Below are 27,546 nucleotides of genomic sequence, written 5' to 3'. Positions count from 1 at the left end.
CAGTCACCAGATTGACGTACAAATTTGCTATCAGGGTTTGTGGAATAACCTCGAGAGAATTCCTGCTGTCACACGAGGTCGTACCCCAGATCATAAATTCAGGTGTTGGTCCAGTGTGTCTAGCATGCAGACAGGTTGGTTGCAGATCCTCAGTTGCATCTATGGCAACATTGCTGAAAGTTCTCTTTCAATTTTATTTACCTCTTCAATCATGTCATTACGCCATTGTCATGATTTAGTGTCATTCATTTCGTTAAAGTCAGTCCGTGCTAACAATGTCTCATCAGTAATTTGCGCTGTACTATTACCGGGAATTCTTTCTGCAGGCACTCTTAAAACTGGTCGTCGTATTGATTGATTCATTCATTCACTTATTTATTGGTCCATTTGATTCATTGCATACTTAAACAGTACACTGAATATAGGACAAGTCAAAATTGCGAAAGGAGCAGAAACACACACACACACACACACACACACACACACACACACAGAGAGAGAGAGAGAGAGAGAGAGAGAAAGAGAGAGAGAGAGAGAGAGAGAGAGAGCGAGAGAGAATGACAAAATTAATTACAGATAACAATCATAAACTACAAGTGACAAATATAGCAATTTGAATTTAACCATTATTACATAATCATTGTTTACAAGGCTATTTTTTGTAATTTAAAAATTATTTTACAGAGTAAAAACATTTTTCCACTAGAAATGACTTAAGATTATGTTTAAAAAATATTTTATGTTGCTGCGATTTTAAATCAGTGGGTAGGCTATTATATAGCTGAACTGTTATCTGTGATACACAATTTTGGTACAGTGCTGTTCAACACTGTGACATGTGGATATTATGTGTGTTTCTTGTGTTGTGACTGTGTATATTTTGCTGAAGATGTCCAGTTTGGTTTAAAAGATACTCATTTGCGAACAGGATACACTCATATATGTAAAGGCTCGGTAGGTTTATTATTTTCATCTGGAGGAAACGTGGTCTACATGATTCCAGTTTTCTTAGGTTGCAGATAGCCCTGATTGCTCTTTTCTGCATCCTGAAGATCTTTATGCTGGTGGCTGAATTTCCCCAGAAGATTAGCCCATATCGAAGTAGTGCATGGAAGTGTGCATAATATGCCTGAATAACTGTTGACTTGCTTGCACTTTTATTTAACACACGCAGAGCATCCAGTGAATGAAATCAAGCGTGGTCATGTTACTCTTTTCATTAAACTTATCCTGTATTTGTTTTTCTTGTTCAAGGGCAAGGTTCTGTACGTGTCCAGCTAGCTGCTGAACTGTTCCCTCTAAAGTTGCCTGGTATTTCAGATGCAGCACGTTCAAAATTCGAATTCATATCTGAACTTTGCAGTTTAGTACGCATTTCAGATGACACAAGCTCAAAATTTGCGTTCATTTGCGGCACGCTCTAAATTCGAGCTAATATCTCTTCAAACAATCTACAAAGATCGCTCGACAATCCTGTGCATTCTGCAGTTAGTTCGCTTCTGCATATCACAGAATCCACCATTTCGATTGAGGTAACTGGTATTTCTTGTTCGTCAACCCCTGATTCCAGGTCACAGCGGAAGCCATCTCTTCAGGCCTTCCGAATTTTTTCATATTTTATTAATTAAAATAATTTTGAAAATTCATAAATACGCTAGGTACTATGTTGAAGTCAGTTCCGTCTGTTATTTCGCGCGACTTACAATAAAACAATCTAACGACGCTACGGATTGGAAGTTCTGCTCGAATATTCGGCCATCTTATCGACCGAAAATTACTTTATCCTCCATGCGCAAAAATTTTGGAAAAAAACTCTATGCCATTGTGGGGCACATTTAATCATTTATCACGTCTTGACTGCACGAAACAAGCAAAGATAAGTAATAGAACATTAATTCCCTTATCTGTCGTTGTAGGTGTGCACACAAACGCATAATTTATTACTGCAAAAAATCGAAAGATTTTTCTGTTACCTTCAGGATGGATTTGGTCTATATGCTATCTCTTACATTTTGTTTTCATTTGCTGGACATGAAAAAAAAGAAAACAAGTTTTTAAATACACAATAATGCAAGACATGAAATTACATACGTATGTAAGATTAAATTCAGTACATCCCGATTTACCGACGCCATTTTAATATGGCCTAGTTCTATAATGGATAAGTAGTTCCCACTCGTCTTTAATTAAAAGTTATGATAGAATGGACAGACCTTATTGAAGAGTCAGTGAGTTTTTCATTCAGCTTTGATGAAATTAGAAAATATCAGCTAGGCTCATAATCTTTATGGAATCGATCCGTTCAGTAACTGTGCGACCCCGTGTTTATTAATCAGTATTCATCACACGAAAATCTCATTTATCGTACCTAATATTCGGACTTCGACTCTTAATTCTGCAGGTTCAATTTTTAAATTGGTAGTCAATAAACTAGAGCCAACTGGCACTCAGAACTATTACACTAGACGAGTCGATTCCGTTTTAAAGACGGCCACATTTAACATTCCGTGATTATTGCTCCCATTAATTTTTTGAAAGGTAATTTTGAATAAGTTTTCCGAAAAAAATCTTGAAATGGATGATTATTATTTAAGGGGAGAAGTATGAAGCACCACAGGACATTTTAATTTCCATTGTTTACAATTTTACAGCTAAATTTATAAAACTTTGTCAGCTTGACCAGGAAGGATTCACACTCATAGGAGTGGAAGTTCAAAAACATAACAAAATAATTTTTTTTACATGTGAAATTACATCATTTTTACTTACTGAAGTGCAGTTTTACGTGCACTGTAATGCCCCAGCGCATATTGCGACGCGTAAACCAAACTTCTCACGCGCTGACTGGCGACGCTCTGCACTGACAGAACCGAAGCGCGCGCACCCTGTCATCTTTCTCAGACGATTTTACAGAAACTATTCAGTGAAAATATTTGATTTTCGCCTTACTTGTAGCGTTATATGTCAGCTTCGTGGCGAAGTGCTCATCATCTTGTGATGTACACATTTTAGTAAGACATTACGCAAAACTCAAAAAGTTTGCAACGAAAATTAGGTGTCGCTATGATTTTGCGTTTGGTGCGTTTGCTGTGTATGATATTTAGCTAACATATTGAATTTTTGTTTAGACTGGGGAGGAGGCCTCTATCTATCCCCGGTCTCAAGAAAATGGATTCTATGTAGCGCATTCACTCCCGATCTCACGCCCACGGGAACGATATATTCCTACATCCCTCATATCTCCTAAACCGCTCGAGACATCTAAACGAGAATTTGGCGAGCGATGGTACACAAGGAGGAAAGTACTTCGCCAGTTCGTAAACACACTGAACTTTCTAATCTACGACGATATATCAGAAGTACTTTCGGTTTTATTTTTTCCATTGCAGAGTTATCGAAAGCTAGTGATACAAGAGTTTCCTAGTATGAAAATAAACATGGAATTCCTTCTCTTATGTCACTACAAACCGACACAATGAGGTTTTTCGTAAGCTGTTGAGCTCTCCGGTCGCCATTTAGTTGTTTAATGAGACACTCTGTTTCAGAATTCTGTTACAATAGTTGCCGCAAAAAAGAGTTCGTGCAAATTATACTGTGTACTATCAAACTTGTCAACAAGAGAAATTTCGCCGTTACTCGTAAATGGTGATGCTCCTTCGAATGAAAAACGGTTAACAGTTCACACAAACATAAATCGCCAATTTTGTTGGAATTTTAGTTGAATCCCATAAACCATCCTATTTTTAACACTGAGCGACTGGAGTGGAAACTTAACAGAGGATTTTAATCCTTTTCTTCGTCTGAGCAGTATCAAAGCTATGATGAGCGCATCCTTCAGGTGGAAAGACACGCACATGCCTGATGCTCGTTATTCATCTGCGCCTTGCCAAACTGACAATGCGTGATTCGCGAATAAAATAGTTATTATTGGTAGAAGTAAACAACTGGTACGTGGCACAACATAATGGATCAAAGCCGGCCGCGGTGGTCTAGCGGTTCTAGGCGCTCAGTCCGGAACCGCGCGACTGCTACGGTCGCAGGTTCGAATCCTGCCTCGGGCATGGATGTGTGTGATGTCCTTAGGTTAGTTAGGTTTAAGTAGTTCTGAGTTCTAGGGGACTGATGACCACAGATGTTAAGTCCCATAGTGCTCAGAGCCATAATGGATCAAATGGCTCTGAGCACTATGGGACCTAACTTCTGAGGTCATCAGTCCCCTAGAACTTAGAACTACGTAAACCTAATTAACCTAAGGACATCACACACATCCATGCCCGAGGCAGGATTCGAACCTGCGACGTAGCGGTCGCGCGGTTCCAGACTGTAGCGCCTAGAACCGCTCGGCCGGCCCACAAATCAATGGTCAGTGTATCTTCAGCAGCTGAGAATAATGCGTGCGACAGGAATGCGGAATTAGCCAAGTATGCTTTGTGAGAAGAAGAGCTCACGTCGTTCGGGAAAAATTGTCATGAAAGTAGATCTGTCTTTGTCAGCAATGCATTTCAACAAAGTAAATATATCAAATCACCACACTCTTTCATGATACTCACACTTTAGTAATAATACCAACCACTACTTCATTTGTGTAGCCTGTTGTACGAGGGTGAGTCAAATGAAAACCTTAAATACTTTTTAAAATATTATTTATTGTGCAGAAGTGGTACAAAGCGGTATCACATTTCAACATAATCTCCCCCACGCTCAGTGCAAGTCCTCCAGCGCTTACAAGTGCATGCACCACGTGACGTACCTCTTCATCAGAACGGAACTTCTTTCTTCCCATTGCGTCCTTGAGTGGTCCAAACATATGGAAACCACTTGGGGCAAGGTCTGGTAGGTATGGTGGATAATGAAGATACTCAAAATGCAGGTCTGTGATTGTCGCAACTGTTGTACGGGCAGTGTAGGGCCTTGCATTGTCATGTTGCAAAAGGACACCTGCTTACAGCAATCCACGTCGCTTTGATTTGATTGCAGGCCGCAGATGATATTTTATATCTGTGTATGATGCACTGATGACAGTGGTCCTTCTAGGCATGTAATGCTCCAAAATGACGCCATTTTCGTCCCAAAAGAGATAATGAAGGTAACCTTCCCTGCTGATGGTTCTGTTCGAAACTTCTTTGGTTTTGGTGATGAGGAATGGCGCCATTCCTTGCTCGCTCTCTTCGTTTCCGGCTGGTGGAAGTGAACCCAGGTTTCGTCCCCAGTAACGATTCTCGTCAGGAAGCCATCACCTTCTCGTTCAAAGAGCGAGGAAGTTCTTCACAAGCATCAACACGTGGTTCTCTCATTTCAGGAGTCAGCTGCCGTGGCGCCCATCTTGCAGACACTTTGTGAAACTGGAGCACATCATGGCACAATGTGGTGTGCTGACCCATGACTAATCTGTAAACATGCTGCAATGTCATTCAGTGTCACTCGGCGGTTTTCCTTCACTATGGCTTCAACTGCTGCAATGTTCTGTGGAGTCACAATTAGTTGTGCCTGACCTGGACGAGGAGCATCTTCCACTGAAGTCACACCATTTGCGAACTTCCTACTCCATTCGTAGACTTGCTGCTGTGACAAACATGCATCACCGTACTGAACCTTCATTCATCGGTGAATTTCAACAGGTTTCACACCTTCACTACCCAAAAACCCGAATAACAGAACGCTGTTCTTCCCTGGTGCAGGTCGCAAGTGGGTCGGCCATCTTTATACTGATACTGCGACGGTATGTGTGCATGCGCACTATGCTGCCACCTACAGGCCATTCTGCACGCTGTTTGTAGCATGCTTACCAACTTACAGGATAATGGGGCGAAATTTCGATTTGTTATTACAAATTTAAGATTTTCATTTGACTTACCCTCGTATAATTAGTTCATTAATGCTGATAGTGTGTAGGCGACCGCTGAAATGATATTTCTCCTCCCGACGATCCGATTTTACATTCTTACTCATGAGGGCTTCTCGACTGTTTCTAGCTTGTAGTGGAAATGTGATGTCCACGTGTACGTAGTATAACGTAGAATTACATCCATATCCAAATAATGATAGTGAAACTTATGTACTTCACATCTCGGACGTTTTTTTACCAGGAGCACAAAGTGGTCATACCTGTGGAAATTATGCCTTTTCGACTTTTTGTAATGTGTTGTAGAGATAAAATGGAAATGTCGTGTGGCTAGGGCCTCCCGTCGGGTATACCGTTCGCCTGGTGCAGGTCTTTCGATTTGACGCCACTTCGGCGACCTGCGCGTCGATGGGGATGAAATGATGATGATTAGGACAACACAACACCCAGTCCCTGAGCGGAGAAAATTTCCGACCCAGCCGGGAATCGAACCCGGGCCCTTAGGATTGACAGTCTGTCACGCTGACCACTCAACTACCGGGGCGGGCTAACTCTTAGATGACAGTTATCGTTACCTTTAGCTCCACAATAATGAGTATTTATTTATACGTGCCTTGCTACTCCACTTCACACACACACACGCACACTCGTACATTCATACATAATTGTACTTTGTATCAGCGGGGTCCTCACGGTTCATACTACTGTATTTGACCGTATCCTCCTCTGCTAACTGGGGCGTCCACCAGCATCGTTCCAGTAAATTTTTTTTTTTTTTTTTTTTTTTTTTTTTTTTGTATTTTACTAAAACATACATTTCAAGTATTCAACAGTACAATTAATGATTAAACCATTTGCAACATTAAAAAAAAAGAACCAGTTTTAAACTATTTATATGCTAAATATGTCTAATACAGTAATAATGGTAAAACAAAACTTTAAAAGTGGTTACAGTATAAACTTTGCTCAAGATAACTGAGATTATTCTAGGTGCAAATTATTGTCACCCAATCAGTGGGTTTGTCTACAAAGTTGAATTCACTGTTTAATTTGTAAAACTGTCCATTGAATAAAAAATAATAGCATATTTAATACCAGTTTTCTTGACTATGAACCAGTTTAAATACAATCCAATTAAACACATTAAAAAAAAAAAAAAGTTCCGGAAGCAAGGTTAAAGTAAATAATAATAAGGAACCAAGTGACTTTTATTTTTCTTCTGTTCGTTCTCGTTCAAGGTTGTAGTGGTTTCACATATTTAACCAACACCCATTCTTTCAAAAATAATCTTCAGCATGTTGCCATAGTGCTTCTTGTGGTTGCGATACGTGCTGATTTTTGCATATTCACACTTCATGTAAACGCGGAATTCTATCTCGTTGTCCGACCCAAGTGTGTGGATGACATAACTAACATATTTTCCCAGTAACCCGCTAATGGCGTTGGTTTTTAATTTCGGAAAGTATGCCATGTCCGGTCTCAGGAGGAGCGACGGCGTTATATATTGCGTAGAGGATCTGGTGAGAAAGGCGATTTGTTGCCTGATCCAATTCCAGTTATGCACATTGCCACCACAGGTGAATCTGTGGCTGAGTGTATCCACCAGATTGCATTTTCCACAAAGATGTGTCTGGTTTAAACCGATCCCATATAGTCTCTCGTTGGTGCTGATGACATTATTAACTGTTTTGTACCATGCTGAAATAGCGTCTGTAGATAGCCCGGCATAGTTGATGTTCCGCCATACAGCTTTCCAGTCACAATTTGGGAATTTCGTTTCAATTTTGTTTCTACCCTCATTTAACTTCCTTTCAAGTATGATGTCGCGCGCTGTGATACGTGTGTTGCTTCTGATTTCGTCGCTAAGATAACTTGCTTCGAGGAAAAAGTTCCTCACATACTGCAGACGGGCATTAATCCTTCGCACATCAATCGGTGCTTGCAGGCTATGGGGTGTCACAGCCTCAAAGAGCTTTGCGGTTATACATTGTGGAAGTTCTCTGAGTATATGGAAAGTCCGTTTGAGGAACAGAGCAGACGCTTTATTGCCAATATGCACCAAACCGAGGCCCCCGTTTCTGACATCCAGTATAACCGTAGTCGCACCAACCCTGAATATGTCTCCTCTCCATAAATAATTGGTAACAGTGGACATGATCCCTTTCGCTACTAGTTTAGGGATTGGAAATACCTGCGCAGTGAAATACGCTTTAGACAAAACGCAGGAGTTGATGAATCTGACTTTTTGCACCAGGTCCATAGTTCGATGGATGTTCTCCATTACAGCACCATGAACTTTCCTCCTAGTTTCCGTCCAGTTAAAAGCAGCCATCCGCATCGGACATGCCATTAAGGTGATTCCCAAAGTTTTATGTTTGTTGTCTTGTTTTGCCCATGCCAGTCGAAGGTGATCTAGGCCCCGTAGATTCAATATTTGACTTTTGTTTTCATTTACTGTCGCTCCTGACGCTAGACAATATCTTTGGATTTCTCTTTCCAGTGTAACTGTCTCCTCCTTATTCCTTATTACAACGCCCACGTCATCAGCATAAGCTCGTATGACAGTTTTCTCACCACTCAATGTTATGCCTGTTAATCTTTCGTGGACAGTGCGGAGGAAGGGTTCTAAAGATACTGAAAATAAAAACATTGATAAGGGACTGCCCTGTGGAACCCCTCGCCTTATCTGTATGGGTTTAGATGTTTGGCCATTGATTGCTATTTTCGCATTTACACCTGTTGCAATATTCCTTAGCATGTTCACAATCTGGGGGTGGAAAGCCATTCTTGACAGCGTTGCAAAGAGGTATCTATGACTAACGCGGTCAAAAGCTTTGTTGAAATCTATGAAGATTAAAGCACATTTTATACTTGTCACTGAGGTAATTGCAATGACGTCTCTGTATGCAGATAGACTTTCGAATATCGTTCTGGTCGGAGAGCAAGATTGGTGATGACTCAATATTTTGTTGGAAAAGGCAGAGAGTCTTTTGTTGATAATACGCGAAATTATTTTGTAATCAGAATTTAGTAGCGAAAGAGGCCGAAAATTGTTTAAGTTGGTTTTGCCTTTACTCTTAGGAATCAGTACTATTTTACTTTCCTTAAACTCTGCAGGGACCGGTTTTCCGTTCAGGACCTCATTTGCCATGGAAGTGATCTTGTCCCCAATTATAGACCAGTAGCGGGCATAAAACTCCACAGGGAGGCCATCAAGTCCCGGAGATTTGTTGAGAGGTGAGTTACGCACTGCCTCATGCGCTTCATCTTTAGTAATAGGTGACAGGATGTAAGCGTTGTCTGTTCCCGACAATTGTGGACCTAAAATAGTGAGAAAGTCCTCGAGAGCTGCATCTTCCACTGTGGTAGGGGCATATAAGGTTTCATAGTACCTGTGGACTTCGTCCAGTATTTGTTTCTGGCATGTGAGCCTCGTACCAGTATGCGTCTGGACTTCATCAATTAAAGTTTGACGTCTGTTTTTAGCATGCCGCACCAAGTGATACAGAGAAGCTGTTTCATCTGCTACGACTGATGTGGCTTTCGATTTAATTTTGAGTCCCTCCATCTGTTGCCGTTTAATGCTTAATAACTTGGCTTTTATTTTTTTGATATCATTTAGACGAATTACGTCATCATGGGCCTGTTGATACAAGTCTCTTAAAACTTTATAATAAAACTCCATTGTATTCCTCAACTCCCTGTGCCTGGCTGCACTATACTGCATGACAACTTTCCGCAGCCTTGGTTTAGCCCTCCTTGTCCACCAGTCTATGACTGTTGGGTGCTTGTCTACTGTGCGGAGGCACATAGTCCACGCAAATCTTATTTCCTGTTCCAGTTCTTCGTCAGTTAAAACAGAGATATTTAAGTTCCATTGGCCTCTGAATCGACGGGTTGGTTGTACACTTAGATTAAAGCAAGTTAAAAGTGTACTGTGATCGCTAAAATACACTGGAATAGTCTCAACGTTTAATAAATAATTTTGCAAATTTGGTGACACGTAAATTCTATCTAGTCTGCTGCGGGAGTGGCTGGTTATATACGTGAACCCGACTGACGTCGGGTGCTGAAGTTCCCACACATCCTTAAGGTGTAGATCACTTACTAATTTTTTTAACTGTGGCGAGTAGTTGAAGTTGGGTTGTTGATCTTTCTGGTTTAAAACACAGTTAAAATCTCCACCTAGTATAAGAGAACACGGATTTTTCCTCAGTAAATAAATCAGTTCATCTTGAAAAAACTTCGCACGATCCAATTTGTGGGAAGTTCCTGATGGGGCGTAAAGGTTAATCACTGTCACATCGAAAAGTTTTATGCCTATGGCTCTTCCTGATTCTAGTCGTTCGATTTCAGTCACCGGAATGCCTTCCCTTATAAGAATGGCTGTACCGATATTGGCTTCCGTAGGAACATTAACAATTTCAAAAAAGCCTGGGATCCGAAATTCCGTTATCGCAACTTCTTGTAGCAACGCGATATCTGTTCCGGACTGGTACAAGAATTCCTTTAGTGCTGCCAATTTCAAGGGTGACTGTATTTTATTAATGTTAATAGTAGTAATGCTATAAGCTTGCAGCACAGACATACCGGAAGAAGCTATTTGGGATGAGGTTCGGTATGATTATAGCAGCAAACGTGCTTCCCTACAAGGCACGATCTTTACAAGCTGTGTGCCCATTACATGTACTAACTGCCTAGAAAATTTGCACTGCTTTTAAACAAATAGCTTGAGAAGAAAAGTATCCTGAAATCCTGACAATGCATTGCTATAAGTCACTGTGGCCATTCTCTTTCTCCTCGTCAGTGTTGGACCTGATGACTTCATATTTGATATTCTTTTTCTTCATGTCTTTCTTCTCTGGTGTGACTTTCGCTTGATGACGCGCGACAGCAAGGCCGGGTGTCTGTCGCAGCCGCCGGCGGTGGCTAAATGGGGCAACGGCCGTGGCTTGCGAGTCGTCAATGTTTGGTTCCGGCGTGGTGTCGGTTGTGTTGTTTTGCTGGCGAGGCGGTGATGCTTGTGTATTTCCTCCTTCGGCGCGGCGTTGCGCTTCGGAGTCAGCAGGTTCTTTACCTGGTACTTCCTCGTATGGTTCGCACTGTATGGGTTGTGCACTTGATGCGGTTTTTTCAGCCGTGACCTCAGGCTCAGGGTCACATTTCCGTGAAAAATCACTACCCGCTGCGTCACTATCTGTTCGTGGCGGTGTAAGTCCTTGTGCGGAAGTGGGAGCCATATCGACCTTCATTCCATCTCCTTTTTCCACTTCCAACAGATCTTCAGGACTGGGCTTCGGCCTCCTGGCAACGGGTGTTTCACAGGAAGAGTCCTCATCAACATTTCTTTCAGTGTCCTCTAGAGGACGCTTTTTTGTGGGAATCTCGCTGTCACGGGACGGAATTTCAGCAGTTAATGCAGGTTTTAAAGACGGAAAGTCATTAACATTAAGTGCAACATTTTCAGAGGTAGTAACAGGATCCACGACCGCCGCTGGCTCTGTTGTATTACTGGCTGGCAACAAATCGTTGAGTGTCAATTTCCGGCGTTGCGTAAGGTTATTTGTTAGCACAAATACACGGCGAGGGCAGTCCTGACGGAGGTGACCAGACTCGTTACATACATGACATGTAGGGGTTTGCCCTGAGTAAATAACATGCGCCTTGTGCCCGTCAACAAAGATGTGGGAGGGAATGTTTGCCTTCACTTCCATCTCCACGGAGCGAATGCCGTTAAAGCACTGCAGCTTGAAATGCGAAGCCCACCTTTCGTTGACTATTTGCCTGACAACCCCATACTTTGAAAGGACATCTTTAATTCTCGAATTGTCTACTTCTATGGGAATATTCAAAACCCTAACATTCCTAATTACAGACTCGGAATTCCGGAGTTTGACAGTACTTTTAGTACCATCACGGTGTATAAATTCCGTTTCATAACCAAATTTTGCCAGAAAGCGGTCTACACTCGCGGAATCGTTAAACTTTACAAAAATGCAGTATTCATCAGAGTCCAGCTGCATGGTATGAACAGATTCAGAATGAAGGCCAATTACCTCGGTAATCCAGTCGTGTATTTCAAGTACAGAGGGCTGTACTCGACGGGTGTACTTGTCGAAGGTGAAAATCACGGTGTTTTTTCTCACGGAGTTTGCCATGGTGTTCCGCAGCGAAGAAATCTCGGACAACGCCGAAATCCCAACGGCACTTCGTAGAAAGATGACACGAAAGAAGACCAAATGCTCAATTGATAACGCTTAATTCACGTGCAAAACGTCAATAAACGAGCACAAAACACGAAAACACTGACGTAAACACTGAACGTTCACGGAGCAAACTTGAGGAGCGTGCGACCGCTGCGGCAGCTAATGCCAGACTTGCACAACACCCAGTCCCTGAGCGGAGAAAATTTCCGACCCAGCCGGGAATCGAACCCGGGCCCTTAGGATTGACAGTCTGTCACGCTGACCACTCAGCTACCGGGGCGGACGGTTGTAGAGATACTCCAGCATAACTGGCAGCAAGTATATAATCTTGTTTTTCTCTCCTGCCTTGCTTCTAGATCACAGGGTTTTATAATATTCCTTACTTCCTTATTCACTACCCTCGCAATGATATCGTCTGTCCCTTCTTACCTCGGAGATGCTGTGTCCCATCGCTCGCGCGTCGAATGCAACACCTGTTCAAACTCACTTAAATATTGATAGCCTGCCACTCTAGCAGTAGTAACCGATCTAACAACTGCGCCAGACACTTGTCTTACACAGGGTGAGTCACCTGACGTTACCGCTGGATATATTTCGTAAACCACATCAAATACCGACGAACCGATTCCACAGACCGAACGTGAGGAGAGGGGCTAGTGTAATTGTTTAATACAAACCATACAAAAATGCACGGAAGTATGTTTTTTAACACAAACCTACGTTTTTTTTAAATGGAACCACGTTAGTTTTGTTACCTTATCTGAACATATAAACAAATACGTAATCAGTGCCGTTTGTTGCATTGTAAAATGTTAATTACATCCGGAGATATTGTAACCTAAAGTTGACAATTGAAACCTCCGACGTTCAGTTGGGTGTTGTAACAAACACGAGCCACGGTCGGCGAGCAGCATCTGCAGGGACATGTTTACGATGACGACCGTGTTTACGAGTGTGGCTGTAGTGCACTATTGTGGTTTGGTCTAGCTGTCGCAGTGTCCGCATGTAGCGCTTGCTGCTATTGTTATTCTGCATTCGTCTCCGCACGCAGACCAACTGTAGTACACCGTGTTACCAGACGTCTGTGATAGTGTAGTGTTGTAGGAACTGTGACCATGGTGTATTCGAACTCTGAAAAGGCGGAGATGATACTCATCTATGGCGAGTGTCGACGAAATGCAGCTGAAGCCTGCAGGGTGTATGCAGAACGGTACCCGGACAGAGAGCATCCAACGTGCCGCACATTGCAAAACATCTACCGCCAGCTGTATGCAACAGGTATGGTCGTAGCACGCAAACGGGTTTGTAACAGGCCCGTCACAGGAGAAGCGGGTGCAGTTGGTGTGTTAGCTGCTGTTGCCATGAACGCACACATGAGTACACGGGACATTGCGAGAGCCGGTGGACTGAGTCAAAGTAGTGTCATGCGCATACTGCACCGTCACCGCTTTCACCCGTTTCATGTGTCGCTACATCAGCAATTACATGGTGATGACTTTAATCATCGAGTGCAATTCTGTCAATGGGCATTAACAGAGAATGCGTTGCAGTTCAACCTGTTTACCGATGAAGCGGGTTTCACAAACCACGGGGCAGTGAATCTACGGAAGATGCATTATTGGTCCGTGGACAATCCTCGCTGGCTGAGACAGGTAGAGCGACAGCGACCGTGGACTGTAAATGTATGGTGCGGAATCAATGGCGACCACCTCATTGGTTATCACTTCATTGCAGGGGCCCAAACAGCTGCAACATACATCGCGTTTCTACAGAATGATCTGCCAACGTTGCTCGAAAATGTCCCACTGGAAACGCGTCGACGTATGTGGTATCAGCATGATGGTGCACCTGCACATTCCGCAATTAACACTAGGCTGACCCTTGACAGGATGTTCGACGGGCGTTTCATAGGACGTGGAGGACGCATAAATTGGCCAGCCCGTCCTCCTGATCTTACACCTCTGGGCCGGCCGGAGTGGCCGAGCGGTTAAAGGCGCTTCAGTCTGGAACCGCACGACCGCTACGGTCGCAGGTTCGAATCCTGCCTCGGGCATGGATGTGTGTGATATCCTTAGGTTAGTTAGATTTAAATAGTTCTAAGTTCTAGGGGACTTATGACCACAGCAGTTGAGTCCCATAGTCCTCAGAGCCATTTGAACCATTTACACCTCTGGACTTCTTTCTGTGGGGTACGTTAAAGGAGAATGTGTACCGTGATGTGCCTACAACCCCAGAGGATATGAAACAACGTATTGTGGCAGCCTGCGGCGACATTACACCACATGTACTGCGGCGTGTACGACATTCATTACGCCAGAGATTGCAATTGTGTGCAGCAAATGATGGCCACCACATTGAACATCTATTGGCCTGACATGTCGGGACACACTCTGTTCCACTCCCTAATTGAAAACGGAAACCACGTGTGTACGTGTACCTCACCCCTCATGGTAATGTACATGTGCGTCAGTGAAAAAGACCAATAAAAAGGTGTTAGCATGTGGACGTAATGTGCTGTTCCAGTCTCTTCTGTACCTAAGGTCCATCACCGTTCCCTTTGGATCCCTACGTAATTCGGTGCTCTCCGATACACACGATCGAACAGCGGAGGAGTGGTACTCAAGCGTCAACTTTAGGTTACAATATCTCCGGATGTAATTAACATTTTACAACGCAACAAACGGCGCTGATTACGTATTTGTTTATATGTTCAGATGTGCTATAACAAAACTAACGGGGTTCCATTTAAAAAAAACGTAGGTTTGTGTTAAAAAACATACTTCCGTGCATTTTTTTATGGTTTGTATTAACCAATTACATTAGCCCCTCTCCTCACGTTCGGTCTGTGGAATCGATTCGTCAGTATTTGATGTGGTTTACGAAATATATCCAGCGGTAATGTTAGGTGACTCACCCTGTATATGCGTTGTCGACAGCAGTGCTTTATTCTGCCTGTTTACATATCTCTATATTTGAACACGCATGCCTATACCAGTTTCTTCGGCATTTCAGTCTATTTACGTCAAATAATTTTGATGCTCGCAAACTCTCTCATCTAACATCTTCAAACTTTGTAGTCGTGTCCAACTCAGTTGCGTATAATATTACAGTATACTGATAATTTTTATTTCTGTATGGTCTAACTTCAACTGAATGAAACACAATAATTATCGTGCCATACGCGTTTCGCCTTTATTCTCTGCAAGGCATCTTAACTGGGCTGAGACATGGACATATTTTTGCTAGTTAGTTTACATTTTGGGACAATGTTCAACGTACACTATGTGATTAAAAAGCATCCAGACGCCTGGCTGAATGACTTAAAAGTTCGTGGCGCCCTCCATCGGTAAAGCTCGAATTCAATATTGTGCTGGCCCACACTTAGCCTTGATGACAGCTTCCACTCTCGCAGACATACGTTCAATCAGATGCTGGAAGGTTTCTTGGGGAATGGGAGCCCATTCTTCACGGAGTGCTGCACTGAGGAGAGGTATCGAAATCGGTCGGTGAGCCCTGGCACGAAGTCTGCGTTCCAAAACATCCCAAAGGATAGTTCGAATGGCTCTGAACACTATGGGACTTAACATCTGAGGTCATCAGTCCCCTATAAGAACTACGTAAACCTAAGTAACCTAAGGACATCACACACACTAATGCCCGTGGCAGGATTGGAACCTGCGACCGCAGCAGCTGCACGGTTCCGGACTGAAGCACCTAGAACCGCTCGGCCACAGCGGCCGGCTTGATAACTATTATGAGTTAACGAAAAGTGACAAGTACACCGTAATGCTGATTATTCGCATGGGCAATACGTACACATCCACTGTCGATATGCGCCACGCCGAAATGAGCACACGGCCGGACTGCCTTCCAGCTCCCCCCTCCCCTCCCCCCTCCACCACGGCCACCGCAATGCTCCCGCGGCGCAAGAAACTGTGCCGCAAAGGCGAACATCCGCGTCAGCCGTCTTCCGTGTTCCATTTCGCCTTAACTCACGATGGCAGACACACCACCAACTGCAGAAGTGTCTACTGGCGCAGCAATTAATCGCGTGACAGTAAAACCGCCACCGTTTCGGCAACAAAATCCCGTGCTGTGGTTTGCTCCAGTACAAAGTCAATTTGTGCTAGCGCACATAGCCGCATACGAAACAAAGTACAGTTATGTACACTACTGGCCATTAAAATTGCTACACCACGAAGATGTGCTACAGACGCGAAATTTAAGCCACAGGAAGAAGTGCTGTGATATGCAAATGATTAGCTTTTCATAGCATTCGCACAAGGTTGGCGCCGGTGGCGACACGTACAACGTGCTGACATGGGGAAAGTTTCCAACCGGTTCCTCATACACAAACAGCAGTTGACCGGCGTTGCCTGGTGAAACGTTGTTGTGATGCCTCGTGTAAGGAGGAGAAATGCGTACCATCACGTTCCCGACTTTGATAAGCGGTTTATCGTATCGCTACATTGCTGCTCGCGTTGGTCGACATCCAATGACTGTTAGCAGAATATGGAATCGGTGGATTCAGGAGGGTAATACGGAACGCCGTGCTGGATCCCTAACGGCCTCGTATCACTAGCAGTCGAGATAACAGGCATCTTATCCGCACGGCTGTAACGGATCGTGCGGCCACGTCTCGATCCTTGAGTCAACAGGTGCGGACGTTTGCAAGACGACAACCATCTGCACGGGTAGTTCGACGACGTTTTCAGCAGCATGGACTATCAGGTCGGAGACGGTGGCTGCGGTTACCCCTGACGCTGCATCACAGACAGGAGCGCCTGTGGTGGTGTACTCAACGACGAACCTGGGTGCACGAATGGCAAAACGTCATTTTTTTTGATGAATCCAAGTTCTGTTTACAGCATCACGATGGTCGCATCCGTGTTTGGCGACATCGCGGTGAACGCACATTGAAAGCGTGTATTCGTCGTCGCCATACTGGCGTATCACCCGGCATGATGTTATGGGGTGCCATCGGTTACATGTCTCTGTCACCTCTTGTTCGCATTGACGGCACTTTGAACAGTGGACGCTACGTTTTAGACGTGTTGCGACCCGTGGCTCTACCCTTCATTCGATCCCTGCGAAACCCTACATTTCAGCAGGATAACGCACGACCTCATGTTGCAGGTCCTGTACGGGCCTTTCTGCATACAGAAAATGTTCGACTGCTGCCCTGGCCAGCACATTCTCCAGATCTCTCACCAATTGAAAACGTCTGCTAAATGGTGGCCGAGCAACTAGCTCGTCACAATATGCCAGTCACTACTCTTGATGAACCATGGTATCGTGTTGAAGATGCATGGGCAGCTGCACCTGAACACGCCACCCAAGCTCTGTTTGACTCAATGCCCAGGCGTATCAAGGCCGCTATTACAGCCAGAGGTGATTGTTCTGGCCCGGGTTCCCGGGTTAGATTCCCGGCGGGGTCAGGGATTTTCTCTGCCTCGTGATGACTGGGTGTTGTGTGATGTCCTTAGGTTAGGTTTAAGTAGTTCTAAGTTTTAGGGGACTGATGACCATAGATGTTAAGTCCCATAGTGCTCAGAGCCATTTGAACCATTTTGGTTGTTCTGGGTACTGATTTCTCAGGATCTATGCACCCGAATTGCGTGAAAATGCAGTGACATGTCAGTTCTAGTATAATATATTTGTCCAATGAATTCCAGTTTATCATCTGCATTTCTTCTTGGTGTAGCAATTTTAATTGCCAGTAGTGTAGTTGGTATTCTGGTGTCACCAGCGAGTACCGATCGTCACACAACCATCATGAACGCACTGATTACTCGGATCTCGCAGTCCGAGGCGAAGAGATTGGAGGAGCTACTCCGCACAGAGCTAGGCGATCGCACGCTGCTAGGAGATCGCACGCTATCGCAGCTACTACGCCGACTGCGTACATTAGCGAGCAACGTGGTCCGTGACGACATTTTGCCGAATGTTTGGCTATCGCGCCTGCCTTCCGACTCGCAGAAAATATTGGCAGTGTGCGCGCGATCTTGATGCACTCGCGCAGACCCGCGATCGCATTGCGGAAATGTGTTGTGGTAGATTCTTTTATGTGTTTGTCCATTTTTTGTTTGTCTGTTGTCGATGTATTATGCTCGCAGTAAAAGGTCGGAACAACGTGATAAAATTGTCTCTGATTTAAATATCGACTGTGATTCTGCAATTTGTTTTTGCAGAGCAGACTGTAGTTCGTTATGAGACGCAGCTTGACTTTCTCGAAATTCTCGAGACATTTCCTCTATTCGTTTCAGTAAAACTGTCATAGGGTCAACTACCTCCTGCACATTTTGTTTGAGGCACACTAGTTTCACCCGATTGAGCCATCTTGGTCTGAGATCGTGTCTTAACCATATAATCACACAATAATTAATACTAAATGATCCGTTAAAAACGTTTGTAACGTATACTGTTTACTCAGTAGCTAATGACGTGCTAATGGTTATACAGATGGCCGTTTTGTGACAAACAGCTAATCTACTAGGGAACTATGTGCCTATCTACACTTAACTCTTTGCTACTACCCATAGACGAGTCAGCAGAATAGAATATGACAACGTACACTTACTCCTTGTAGATAACTGCGATATAGACTGGCATAACTCCGCTATTTATCTCCCTTGTTGTAACTTTGTTCTCTCGTTTCGTCACAAATGGTTACATGAAAAAGAAAATACAATTAACATCATAAAATATTAATCACAATACACATACAAACTTTTGTTGCTATGACAACCGTGTGTGTGTGCTCATGTATGGTGTCCTGATCATCTGTAGCCAAATGTGGTAGATTCTTTTATGTGTTTGTCTATTTTTTTGTTTGTCTGTTGTCGATGTATTATGCTCGCAGTAAAAGATCGTAACAACGTGATAAAATTGTCTCTGATAGTGCTGTTAAAAGAATTACTGTTTGTCGCGCGTATGAAGAGTCTTGGGAGAGACGGCTGGATATTTTCAGCAACTATTCATACATGAGATTGCAGGTTCGAGTGCTGTTCTCCACGTCTCTTCCCGTACACGTCGCATTCAATCTGAAACAATTCTGCTATTTCAATACATCCCAAAATACTAATAAAGGTCGTGACGCTCACCTGTGTTCTCATGAAATAATAACAGTTTATTGTGTCTCTTGTACAATTCTCCACATAACATCAAAAGAAGCGAACCGAAAACTCTAGCTACCCTTAGTTACGAGTAAACCACAGAGAGTAATATTCCGAGTCAACGATATAATTATCATAGAGTCTCTCAGATAACGTCTTTGCCACTTAGCTTTCTCACAGTCGATTCAGTACATTACATATTTATTACACTACAGTGTCCATCCGCATGCGTCGCAACAGTTTGCTCACAACCTCGGGCGGATAACACTCTCGCCGCGCTACAAGCACAGGTTTCCGAGCTCAACGCGCAAGTAGCTGCATTACGGACCCAGACTACCAGCTGCAGATCTCGTCGCCACCGTTCACCAGGTAAGCGCAGCCGCTCACCTTCGTCAGCAAGAAACTTGGTATCACCGACGGTACGGTTCCAAGGCGCGCAAGTGTAAACTGCCGCGTGAACAGGGAAACTCAGCACGGAGTCAGTGATGACCGCCATTGGCTCTCCAGGCGGCAGCCGTCGGCTGTTCGTAACGGAACGTAGCACAAAGTTACAGTATTTGGTGCGGGCGCTGACGTGTCAGTCTATCCATCTGCCTGGCTCCCACGTCGCAAATGTGAGGACTGCCACCTTTTCGCGGCCAATGGTCCCACAATAACAACGTATGGTCGTGTCACATTAGTTTTGAACTGGGGCCTGCGGAGCAAATTTGGATCTATATGAAGATGGTGTCTGTTCTTTCGGACAAGTTGTGCATCGGTGCCCCTGCCCATTATACTCATTACTCGCCGCTTTTTGCCGATTCCCTTTAGAGTTCGGGCACTGTCTGTACATCCGCCGGTCAAATGGCCGGTGGACATATCCGAAAGAACAGATACCATCGGTGACCATGCAGCTTGTTAGAATGAAATTACAATGGAATGAATACCCCTAGCTGCATACAGGCGTTGATGCATATCAACGGGGACAGTTGAAAATACGTGTCCCGATCGGGACTCGAACCCGGGATCTCCTGCTCCATCTGAGCCACCGAGGATACACAGGATAGTGCGACTGCAGGAACTTAAATCTGGCACCTGGCACGCCCCCCTGCCCCCCTCCCTCGAGACCCACATTCCCAACTTGTTATGCGCACTATATTCATAGTGCCCCTACCCATTATACTCATTACTTGCGGCTTTTTGCCGATTCCCGTAAGAGTTCGGGCACGGTCTGTGCATCCGCACAGAAGAAGATGGATGGTCAAATGGTCGGTGAGCCTTAACAATATGGACATGTCCGAAAGAACAGATACCATCGGTGACCATACAGCTCGTTAGAATGAAATTACAATGAAACGAATACCTCTAGCTGCATACAGGCGTTGATATACCTCAAGAGTGTGCCAGAGATAAGTCCCTGCAGTCGCACTATCCTCTGCGTCCTTAGTGGCTCAGATCGATAGAGCGTCTGCCACTTAAGCAGGAGATCCCGGGGTCGAGTTCCAGTCGGGGCACAAATTTTCAACTGTCCCCGTTGACTTATATCAACGCCTGTATACAGCTGTTGTTGTTGTGGTCTTCAGTCCTGAGACTGGTTTGATGCAGCTCTCCATGCTACTCTATCCTGTGCAAGCTTTTTCATCTCCCAATACCTACTGCAACCTACATCCTTCTGAATCTGCTTAGTGTATTCATCTCTTGGTCTCCCTCTACGATTTTTACCCTCCACGCTGCCCTCCAATACTAAATTGGTGATCCCTTGATGCCTCAGAACATGTCCTACCAACCGATCCCTTCTTCTGGTCAAGTTGTGCCACAAACTTCTCTTCTCCCCAATCCTATTCAATACTTCCTCATTAGTTATGTGATCTACCCATCTAATCTTCAGCATTCTTCTGTAGCACCACATTTCGAAAGCTTCTATTCTCTTCTTGTCCAAACTATTTATCGTCCATGTTTCACTTCCATACATGGCTACACTCCATACGAATACTTTCAGAAATGACTTCCTGACACTTAAATCTATACTGGATGTTAACAAATTTCTCTTCTTCAGAAACGCTTTCCTTGCCATTGCCAGCCTACATTTTATATCCTCTCTACTTCGACCATCATCAGTTATTTTGCTCCCCAAATAGCAAAACTCCTTTACTACTTTAAGTGCCTCATTTCCTAATCTAATTCCCTCAGCATCACCCGAATTAATTAGACTACATTCCATTATCCTTGTTTTGCTTTTGTTGATGTTCATCTTATATCCTCCTTTCAAGACACTGTCCATTCCATTCAACTTCTCTTCCAAGTCCTTTGCTGTCTCTGACAGAATTACAATGTCATCGGCGAACCTCAAAGTTTTTATTTCTTCTCCATGAATTTTAATACCTACTCCGAATTTTTCTTTTGTTTCCTTTACTGCTTGCTCAATATACAGATTGAACAACATCGGGGAGAGGCTACAACCCTGTCTCATTCCCTTCCCAACCACTGCTTCCCTTTCATGCCCCTCGACTCTTATAACTGCCATCTGGTTTCTGTACAAATTGTAAACAGCCTTTCGCTCCCTGTATTTTACCCCTGCCACCTTTAGAATTTGAAAGAGAGTATTCCACTCAACATTGTCAAAAGCTTTCTCTAAGTCTACAAATGCTAGAAACGTAGGTTTGCCTTTCCTTAATCTTTCTTCTAAGATAAGTCGTAAGGTCAGTATTGCCTCACGTGTTCCAGTGTTTCTACGGAATCCAAACTGATCTTCCCCGAGGTTGGCTTCTACTAGTTTTTCCATTCGTCTGTAAAGAATTCGTGTTAGTATTTTGCAGCTGTGACTTATTAAGCTGATAGTTCGGTAATTTTCACATCTGTCAACACCTGCTTTCTTTGGGATTGGAATTATTATATTCTTCTTGAAGTCTGAGGGTATTTCGCCTGTTTCATACATCTTGCTCACCAGATGGTAGAGTTTTGTCAGTACTGGCTCTCCCACGGCCGTCAGTAGTTCCAATGGAATATTGTCTACTCCGGGAGCCTTGTTTCGACTCAGGTCTTTCAGTGCTCTGTCAAACTCTTCACGCAATATCATATCTCCCATTTCATCTTCATCTACATCCTCTTCCATTTCCATAATATTGTCCTCAAGTACATCGCCCTTGTATAGACCCTCTATATACTCCTTCCACCTTTCTGCTTTCCCTTCTTTGCTTAGAACTGGGTTTCCATCTGAGCTCTTGATATTCATACAAGTCGTTCTCTTATCTCCAAAGGTCTCTTTAATTTTCCTGTAGGCGGTATCTATCTTACCCCTAGTGAGATAGACCTCTACACCCTTACATTTGTCCTCTAGCCATCCCTGCTTAGCCATTTTGCACTTCCTGTCGATCTCATTTTTGAGACGTTTGTATTCCTTTTTGCCTGTTTCACTTACTGCATTTTTATATTTTCTCCTTTCATCAATTAAATTCAATATTTCTTCTGTTACCCAAGGATTTCTACTAGCCCTCGTCTTTTTACCTACTTGATCCTCTGCTGCCTTCACTACTTCATCCCTCAAAGCTACCCATTCTTCTTCTACTGTATTTATTTCCCCCATTCCTGTCAATTGCTCCCTTATGCTCTCCCTGAATCTCTGTACAACCTCTGGTTCTTTTAGTTTATCCAGGTCCCATCTCCTTAAATTCCCACCTTTTTGCAGTTTCTTCAGTTTTAATCTACAGGTCATAACCAATAGATTGTGGTCAGAGTCCACATCTGCCCCTGGAAATGTCTTACAATTTAAAACCTGGTTCCTAAATCTCTGTCTTACCATTATATAATCTATCTGATACCTTTTAGTATCTCCAGGGTTCTTCCATGTATACAACCTTCTTTCATGATTCTTAAACCAAGTGTTAGTTATGATTATGTTGTGCTCTGTGCAAAATTCTACCAGGCAGCTTCCTCTTTCATTTCTGTCCCCCAATCCATATTCACCTACTATGTTTCCTTCTCTCCCTTTTCCTACACTCGAATTCCAGTCACCCATGACTATTAAATTTTCGTCTCCCTTCACAATCTGAATAATTTCTTTTATTTCATCATACATTTCTTCAATTTCTTCGTCATCTGCAGAGCTAGTTGGCATATAAACTTGTACTACTGTAGTAGGCGTGGGCTTCGTATCTATCTTGGCCACAATAATGCGTTCACTATGCTGTTTGTAGTAGCTTACCCGCATTCCTATTTTCCTATTCATTATTAAACCTACTCCTGCATTACCCCTATTTGATTTTGTCTTTATAACCCTGTAGTCACCTGACCAGAAGTCTTGTTCCTCCTGCCACCGAACTTCACTAATTCCCACTATATCTAACTTCAACCTATCCATTTCCCTTTTTAAATTTTCTAACCTACCTGCCCGATTAAGGGATCTGACATTCCACGCTCCGATCCGTAGAACGCCAGTTTTCTTTCTCCTGATAACGACATCCTCTTGAGTAGTCCCCGCCCGGAGATCCGAATGGGGGACTATTTTACCTCCGGAATATTTTACCCAAGAGGACGCCATCATCATGTAATCATACAGTAAAGCTGCATGCCCTTGGGAAAAATTACGGCTGTAGTTTCCCCTTGCTTTCAGCCGTTCGCAGTACCAGCACAGCAAGGCCGTTTTGGTTATTGTTACAAGGCCAGATCAGTCAATCATCCAGACTGTTGCCCTTGCAACTACTGAAAAGGCTGCTGCCCCTCTTCAGGAACCACACGTTTGTCTGGCCTCTCAACAGATACCCCTCCGTTGTGGTTGCACCTACGGTACGGCTATCTGTATCGCTGAGGCACGCAAGCCTCCCCACCAACGGCAAGGTCCATGGTTCATGGGGGGGGGTGTATACAGCTAGGGGTATTCATTTCATTGTAAATTTGAATGGAAATCTGTTGTAGCAGATGTCACGCACCCCATACTTCGAGCGGATTTTGTATCATTTTATGGACTCCTGCCTGACCTCCGTCCCCGACGCCTTCTTGACATTACTACCAACCTAGCAAGTCAAGGTTGAGTGCGTTGTGTGGAGACACAGTAGTAGAGTGGTTACTGATGGTTCTCTGTTTACAGAGCTCCTCAGACAGATCCCAGAGATCACATGCCAGACTTCCACACCAGCACCTGTGCAGCACTCGACAGTGCGCTATATTTTGACCAGTGGCGTAGCGTGGTTGTAAATGTTGGGGAGACTCTGCAGTTCTTATAGGGAGACAAAATGGAACAGTAAACAATAATTAAAACAAATGAAACAAAACGTATCAAATAAGACAACAACAACTACTACTACTACTACTACCTCTACCACCGTCACTAATAATAATAATAATCATAATAACTAACTTGTTCAAGAGACGATGACAAATTTGTAGAACCCCAGCCGCAAGAGAAGAAGCACTTATATTTTCTTGTACACAAGTGCAATGCGCCTGTATTTTCTTTCCACGAATAAGTCTATAACTCGGCCTGCAAAGATCTGATCACTGGATAACTCCTGGTAGTGTCTTTTCTATGGCTAACGTGGCCAAAAACGATAGCCGGATGTTGGACATTGAATTCCTTAAATAGTTCTTCACTCGATGTGCATTTTCAACTTCTGGCGGCGTAATGAATAATTCTTCACTCGTTTAAGAGCACCCATGCTTCGTTCACTGCTTGCTGTAGTTGCGCGTAGGGTCAAATCAAACGCAGGAACTTCGAAGTTTCCTCATAAACGGTGTCTAAATCATTGTTGGCAATGTACTTTAAGAGGATTCTTGGAGATAAGTGTTTTTTCTCGTCAGCGTTTATGTTACACAGTTCATTTTCAAGTTGTTCTTGTTTGAAAAAACTTTGGGAATTCTTTTTGATAGTTTGGGAAACACTTTTCGTCCAAAAGTTCAACAAACTGAATTTGGGGAAACCTTCTTTCCATCTGAACAATTTGCAAATCCAGTATCTCGTAAGTTAGTGCCCTGAGAGATGTCTTTTGACTGTCACACAATGATAGGTTGCCATTCAAACACAAGCTGCATTTAATGCATTCATCAACGAATGTCTCCGTTCTTAATTGTCGTAAGTTTCTCAAAACAGTTCATATTTCGTCGTGGCAAGCAGTTATACTGACAGATTTTGACTGAAGAACATTAAAGAGATGATCAACATAAACCAAGCACCCTCGGTAGAAGCAAAGCAAGTAGACAAACGTAGGATCATCCTTCCGTCTCTTCATTCCCACAGCACAGCTCAAACATTCTGGGTCTCACTGAGAGTCTGTATCATCAAATATATAATTAAAAACACTATATATCCCTGAGAAATGACTAGATGTTCTTGAAACTGCCCTGGAACGAAAGTTCCACCGAGTGTTGCTTGCAGGTGGCAGTTTAAATCCTTTCTCAGTTAGCAGTACAGTTCGTTTTGATGATTTCCTGAAAAACGTATGGAATGCAGTAAGATCACTTACAAACATGCGTATAATCTGTTATTAACTGCATTCGCAGTCAGCCAAACATACGTTTGGTACCAGGCCGTCTGAAAAGTGCGTTTTTGTTTGGCTTCACTTAAAACTACACTGAGTATAGGAGTAGGTCGTTTGTCCTTCAATTCGCACTTTTTTTTCGTACGTTAATGTAGAAAAAGACGTTTTTAATAAAAATTCTATAAGGTGTTCAGTTGCTGGCTCACTCATGTTGGCGAGACAACGAAAATATGCACTAAAATCACACAAGAATGACTATGAACACAAACGGCATGGCTGTTCACTTCCGTGTTAAAAGCCAGCATAGAAGCGCCAGAGACTAGTCTCGACACCTGCTAGCAAGTGCAGCGCACCGGCCTTCGTGGAAGAGAGGAAGTGGAGGGGGCGCAGGCGCACACAGCCAGGAAAGGGAAGGGAGGCAGAGACTGAGAGCAGGCGAATCTCAAGCAGGCAGATACAGCAATACTCAGGGTGCGGCGGCGCGGGCTACAAAACTGATGTCTTCGCACATTTAGTGCTCTTAGTAGAAAGTTGTTTATATTTTTGTTATGAATTACTATTGCATCTTTTTTAAGTCTCAAAGTCTCCCCTCACGCTACGCCACTGATTTTGACTACACCTGGGCCACCACTACATGCTCGACCGCGCCGCTTGACACCCCAGAAACTAAAGATAGTTAAACAGGAATTGTCGTACATGGTAGCACAAGGAATCTGCCGCCCATCGAGCAGTACTTGGTCATCTCATCTACACATGGTAGCAAAGAGGAATAACGGATGGCGTCCATGCGTGGACTACAGACATCTTGGTAATTTCCAAGAATGATTGCCTATTGAAGTTGGAGGGCTCCAAACGATACATATCGAACGTGGATAGTAAATCGATTATGGAAGTCTCGTGGCGCGCGTTACGAGTATGTTTCAAGTTGTCACTACAGAAACGACAAAAGAAAAGCGTTAGAGAAGCACTTGAAAATTCAAAGGAGACGACTTACCTTACTCGTCGTCGGTGTTATCGTCTTGTGACTACCCACGTGATGTATAAGCTGCAGGGGCAATTCCTTTTTCCCATACCCAGGCTAAACTCTGCCAATATCGTGCAGGAATATCGGCAGAGTGTCGTGTGCGTCGACTTTCCCCTGCAAACGCAAGTTGTGAAAGTAGAGGCACTGGAACAAATACAGTTCGTCCCTCTGTCCTGGACGCCCTTCTCTTTTTATGGTAGACTTGACAGACTTGCACAGCCGTTCTATATTCTGGGTATGGACACTGGCGTCACCTCAAGAGACAAACTCCACAGAGTGGTTCACGAATTCGTGCTCGAACCCTTCAGCTTTGAGAGTCTGCTGAGATGTTGTGATGCATACGTAACTATAACAAGTATTTTCCGCAAAGAACGTAGTAAAACACTTTCTCACTACACTTTTTCACTCTCTCCCCTATACGAAACATGCTCTTCTTTGAACTTTCTCGATGTACTCCGTTAATCCTACCTGGTAAGGATCCCAGACCGCGTAGCAGTAATCCAAAAGAGGAAAGACAAGCGTAGTGTAGGCAGTATCTTAAGTAGATCTTTCGCATTTTCTAAGTTTTACCCAATAAAGCGCAGCCTTTGGTTTGCGTTCCCTCTTCCAGGAGAGGTGTGTGATCTCTTGTATACAGAAAAAAACACTTAAAACGGCCTAAAAGCCTCGAGCTAATAAAATAAATACAGCAGTAGTGGGAAAATGCAACATTCTTTTAACGTATTTTGATGTCTGTCGCACTGACTTCCGAGCGACGCTTTATAGCGGGAACCATACTATGTTATTCCTCAGTAAAACAGTTTTGGAAAAAAGCGTTTAGTATTTCGGATTTTTCTCTTTGTCACCGTTTCGATGCCATTACAGTCACGGAGAGTCTGGACAAATGACTTCGATGTGTTTGTACGTTTAA

This window comes from Schistocerca piceifrons, chromosome 9 (genome assembly GCF_021461385.2).
Source record: "Schistocerca piceifrons isolate TAMUIC-IGC-003096 chromosome 9, iqSchPice1.1, whole genome shotgun sequence".
Classification (NCBI taxonomy): Eukaryota; Metazoa; Arthropoda; class Insecta; order Orthoptera; family Acrididae; genus Schistocerca; species Schistocerca piceifrons.
Note: the sequence above shows the minus strand (reverse complement) of the source record.